The sequence below is a fragment of the Elaeis guineensis genome, chromosome 1 (genome assembly GCF_000442705.2).
Source record: "Elaeis guineensis isolate ETL-2024a chromosome 1, EG11, whole genome shotgun sequence".
Classification (NCBI taxonomy): Eukaryota; Viridiplantae; Streptophyta; class Magnoliopsida; order Arecales; family Arecaceae; genus Elaeis; species Elaeis guineensis.
The window spans coordinates 144,658,373-144,663,828 of record NC_025993.2 but is presented as its reverse complement, the minus strand read 5'-3'; the positions used below and the strand labels follow the sequence as shown (position 1 = coordinate 144,663,828).

The window sequence follows — 5,456 nt, the reverse complement described above, 5'->3', positions numbered from 1 at the left end:
AAGAGGGGATCCCTAAGTATGCAATTTCTTTCTCGAGCACTTCTTCCCATATGTTTCAGATTTCTGACTTGAGTATTGGAGAGTCCCCACTAGAGCATTGGAGGGTTCCCACTAGAGCCAACTTTAGCCAGAGATTTATTTTGTAAGTCCATCCGTCGTGGTCCTATGGTCACCACTCAACTCCAGCCAGTCCGATCCAAGTCGGAAATCTACAGCAAGAAATTGGAATCGGAATATCAGAATGTCGGAATGGCAAAATTCCTTAAGTGCTTGGTTCATGACCGGAATCGCAATTGGAATGAAAATTTGGATCATTATGGAAGAGTAGGGATTAAGTTTTTAGTAGATTAGGCCATTCTTATTTTGTTCCAGAATCGGAATCGAAATAAGACTTGTTCCGTCCATTTTCATTTCCATTCCAGGCTGTACCATCCAACCAAATACCCCCCAAAGTTTTATTGACCAAGTACTATTTATTCTAAATTTGACACAGAAGTTTCTATGGGGTTCTAGACCCTTCATCGTGTAAAAATTTTCTTACGGTACGCTGCCCATTTTTGACAATAATGTTGCACCTAACTTCGTTTGCTCCGATGACTAAACGCGCAGAACACCCAACGCATCGAAACTTAGTGAGAATCAAGTTCCAATTTTTATCATGTCAAACATAAATTAGCACGACTATAATCGTGTTATTTATTTCTTGAATAGGTACGTAGGGGGACTAGCTTTTTCGTCATACACAATGTTGGTTCTCTTTTAAATTCTTTTTTTCTTCTTTCATGTACTCTTTCTTTTTCTTCTCTCGTAATTGCTTGATCAATCAGTCTATCATGCTCCCAACCAGTTAACTACAACCATTGGCGCCAAATCCAATTCTACTATTTGTGACGTCATAAACCACATCAAACCGCTTCTGCTGCACGTTGCCGATGATGCTAGGATCGCTCGCATCGTCATTGCCGGTGAAGGCCAGGCACGCCTGCGACACGCTGGGCACATACAGTATGCCTGTGAAGTCGACATTAAGGGTAGCCCCGCTAGCGAACACCAGCGCCACCGTCGGCACCGACACCGTGTTGTAGCCTGTGAAATCATAGCATGTGTCCAGTATCATCGACTGAGCCTGTGCCCTCTTGTACTTGGTCATCAACTGCTGGAACCTCGACCGAAGGGCGGCATAGGCCGATGGCGGCAATCTAGTAATCACTGTGCCGGAGTCGAGCAACGTCCTGGCACTAGAGAACACTGTTCGAGATATCGGAAGCTGCTTACCGCCGACTTCGATTGCCACGAGATCAAGGAAGTAGAATGATGGCTGGCTGGAAGAAATTCGCATCGGCGTGAACTGGACGTTCGACGGTGCACCACCGCCTAGTTTCAGGTAGCCCGAAGAGCTCGATGTAGATGGAAGGCAGTAAGAGAAGACACCACCATACTTTGATGACGACTGCGACACTAGTGATACTGGTTGACGGCCTAGACCGAGCAGACCGGCGGCCTTACCGAAGAGCCCATTGCTCTGATCGCCGCAGCCGAACAAGAAATTTTACAGGACGTCGGAGGGCGTCAGTGTGAGCGTGTCGCTACCAAAGAAGCCCTCCGACTGGGATTGATCACCGTAATGGACTTCGTAGGTGCACTTGCTGGTCGAGCAACTGGAAGACTCGAGCTGGGAGCATTGGGGGGAGTTGCAGGGGATGTTGGAATAGGTGGACGATTGAGATGAGTCGAAGAGTTGCTGCTGTTGGGGATAGCAGCTACTACTAGTTCGGCATGGCAAGCACTGGATCCATGTGAGGTCGCTGCCGGTGTCGAAGATCACCGTGAACTCCTTCGTAGGGGTGCCGAAACCGACGTTGACGACGTAATTGCCGGTACCGATCGAGCTGCCGGAGCTGGCGGGAATATTTGCGGCGAGCGAGGCACGAGTGCTGTTTTGGTTGGAGCTGGTGGAGATCCGGTGGTGGAGCCAGTTGACTCGAGCTTGGTCCTGGTTGAGCAGCTCGGCGTAGTCTGGCTTCCCGGCGGGGATCTGCGGCGAGCATGGGCCGTGCTGGTGGACTACTTTCAACATGGATGGGCTTGAATCTGTGGAATTATAGTTGTCAATTTATTTAGCAAAGAGACAATGACATAAGCTAGTGGAGCTTCTAATTATGTTCACATGCTACATTTATTTCAAAAAAAATGGACATACTGTATCTTCTCGTTAACATGTCATGCTGTAGCCAAAAAAAATAAAAAATAAAAGTAAAAAAAAAATTAAAAGCAGCATGCACTAAAATTCTCTCCTATTCTATATATATATATATATATATATATATATATATATATATATATATATATATATATATATATATATATATCTGTGTGTGTGTGTGTGTTTTGGTGAATTTACTGAGTAAATGTAAGGTATCCTTCTTGGATAAAAAGATAATTTGCAGAATATGTTTGATTTATTGATCACCTTTCTCACATATGGCCAGCAAAATCTTTCCATAACCTAAAATCATATATATCTGATATATGTGACGTGAAGATCTTCTATATACATTTATATATGCTATATATATGCATTCTGAAAAATGGGACAGAGTGGCTTTGATTTGCTTGGTCAGGATCCACACAATCTCTTATCCGCTCCAACTTCTAAAAAAGCAAATTAGGTATCAAGACCAGTGAAAATTGCATGTCCTTGCCATCATTTATCCAAATATTTCAAAACGTCAATTTCTTGTTCAGAAACTCTTTTAAGAAATTTTGAAACACAAAAATATGGATTAGTGTATATAACCTACAAATCATGTCTGTAGTACTTTGAGCTAAAAGAAATGCAACATCTTAATTATATTTTCCGAAGGAGGTGGTAAATTTTCAACTAAAACTTGGAGGAATTTTCAAAAGTCGGCTAGAATTTACCATGAGAGCATCCATGCCAAACTAATATCTTGGTCATGCATAAATGATACATCGGTACATTCCCCCCAATCTTCTTGGGAAGAATACTCTACCCAATCTTACTCTCTAACAAGGAAAGCCAAGTCTAAATGATTACATATATTTTAAAGAAAACCGACTTGGATATCCAAGGATATCACCAAACCTCTCTGTGAGGAGCAAACTGAGCTCGGCAGGAAAGACCTAACACTGACTACATATCCGCTTTCCGTCTCCCTTCCATGGACTAGCGGAGACTGGAGAAGACTAAAAGCTAGAAAGAAAAAGGCATTACAAGAGAAGAGTGAGTAGTGGAAAAGAGCCATGCTCTCTTAATTCGTTGAGCACTTCGAAGGAAGGATCGGAGTGATTTATATAGATACAGATGCGCTCCTTTGCGTGTTAATTAACGCGTTAGGAGATTTGAGCAAGTCTGTCTTAGGTCCACACAAGTCTTCCAATATGGGGGATTTGGCACATGGGAACATGAGAAAAAAAAAAGAGTTGGCCAAACTGGGTCCACAAAATGGTGAAAAGGAGATGCTTTCGTCCTGGAACGCATTGCTTGGACGTGTAGACGACGTTACATCTGAGTCAGTGGCATTGACTGCAAGTCTTTTTCCTTGACTTCTCAAAATATGATAATACTTAGCCGAAGATACGTTATTATTGTATTATATTACTATTATATAATAGATTTATATAATGGATTGCGGTCACCAATCCACACAGAAATCTTGGCTTTCAACGGAAACATTTTTCACAATTTAGACAATTTAAACGGTGAGGAATTTGCTGAATAGAAAAAGAATTAACCCTTTTTTTGTTTTTTTTTGAGGATAATGAATGGAAGTATGAACCAACTTTATTTGAAGAAGGATTCCACAGGAATATACCAAAAAGGAAAAATAGAGAAGGAGAAGAATTCCAGAGTCCACTGAATCCTCTGGAAATTCTAGACGTATGTCCGCCAAGAATATTTCCACCGCAATGCTATCTATTTATCGTGGTTTAGTCAAAATCTTGAAAAGGAAAAGAAAACCTAGAAAATTGCAAAGCATGTGTTGCAAAAGAAATCACCGGATTTAAGTTAATTAATTTGATGTGGCTAGTACTCTTAGGAGGTGTTTGGCATAGGATGACCCATCCAAAATTAAGAGTGATTTAGATGAATGTAACGAGACCACCACAGTTGGTTGTATCCTAATAATCCTACATAGTAATGACTTCAAATCACCACCATTTCTCAAATCACTATCTTAATAAAAAATCCATCCTTATATATAGGTATCAAATATCATCCCAATGCGATGTGATCTTGGGATAAAGTTTTAGCCTAATTTTGTCTCTCAATTAATCCACTAGTGGAGTATTGGCCAAATTGCCATATGCTGCACATAAGAGATTTTAGGAAAGTTTTGTCCGAGAAAGAGGAGTTCAGAAAAAAGCATCTGCAAGGAAGAGCATACGGGGAATTTAGATTTCTATTTTGTTTCCTTCTTTTTCTTTTTTCCAGCCATAATGATTCTTGATTTTATGAGGCATTCATTTCTTTATTTCTTGACTTTTTTTGATATTTTAATCTTTTAATTTCTCATGTTTGATTGAGTCCTCTCATTTTTGTGAACAATGATATCCATGGAGAAATCATATTTTCTTTCATCTATATTTGAGATACATAGATTTTTTTTCTTTTTTGTATAGGATTTTAGATACCTATATTTCTTTTCTATAGCTCTATCTTGTAGACCTGTCTATTTTCTAAAATGTTGGACCAGAACTTTTTGAGCACTAATTCTTGGAGGTGCGTCCACACACTAGATGGTAGATTTATCTTTGTGCTTTTAAAATGGCAAGTTGTACATATTTAGATTAGTCATATATTCATAAAGAGTACTAGATGGCCAAAAGGGCCAATAGTATCAAAGAGTATCTGCTTTTGGTGGCCGATTTTTTTTGTCACCTCAATAGTTCCTATAAATCGCCCTCTACCAAATATGACAAACAATAGCTTCAAGGAAGAGCAAGGTACCTTAATTCAATCTACATGCATGTAATATCTCTCTATAATACATAAAGCAATCAAAATATTTTTCCTCTTTCTAATATGAACTTTTTTTCTTTCATTTCTTTTTTGGTGGGATTTTCTTTCGCATTGTTCTGCTGACAATAAAAAAATAAGACATTTGTGTACCTAAAGAGGAAATATACTACACACTTACATGGAAAAACTACTTAGAAAAATTTCTGACTTCCATTTGCATATCATCTTTGATTTATCTTGCTATATTTGCTTCCCATTTTGTGAAAATATCAGCAATAAAATAAATGGCCCAATCTACAAATTATGTTCATCTAAAGGTTAGGGAACGTTAAAAGCCTTTTCTTTCGTTTTTCTAGGTTAACAATATAGCTTTTATCTTAAACGAACTCATGCATCATAAGGTAGTGATTTACTTAACTACTTTATTTATTTGAATACAGCTACTATAAGAATTTGTATATTTGTATATATT

The 5,456-nt window shown here is 39.1% G+C and overlaps 1 pseudogene; it reads right to left on the bottom strand.

The window, feature by feature from the left end:
• Window positions 1-668: 668 nt before the first annotated feature.
• LOC105038977 (aspartyl protease family protein At5g10770-like) lies at window positions 669-3,294 on the bottom strand (annotated as a pseudogene).
• Window positions 3,295-5,456: the final 2,162 nt, after the last annotated feature.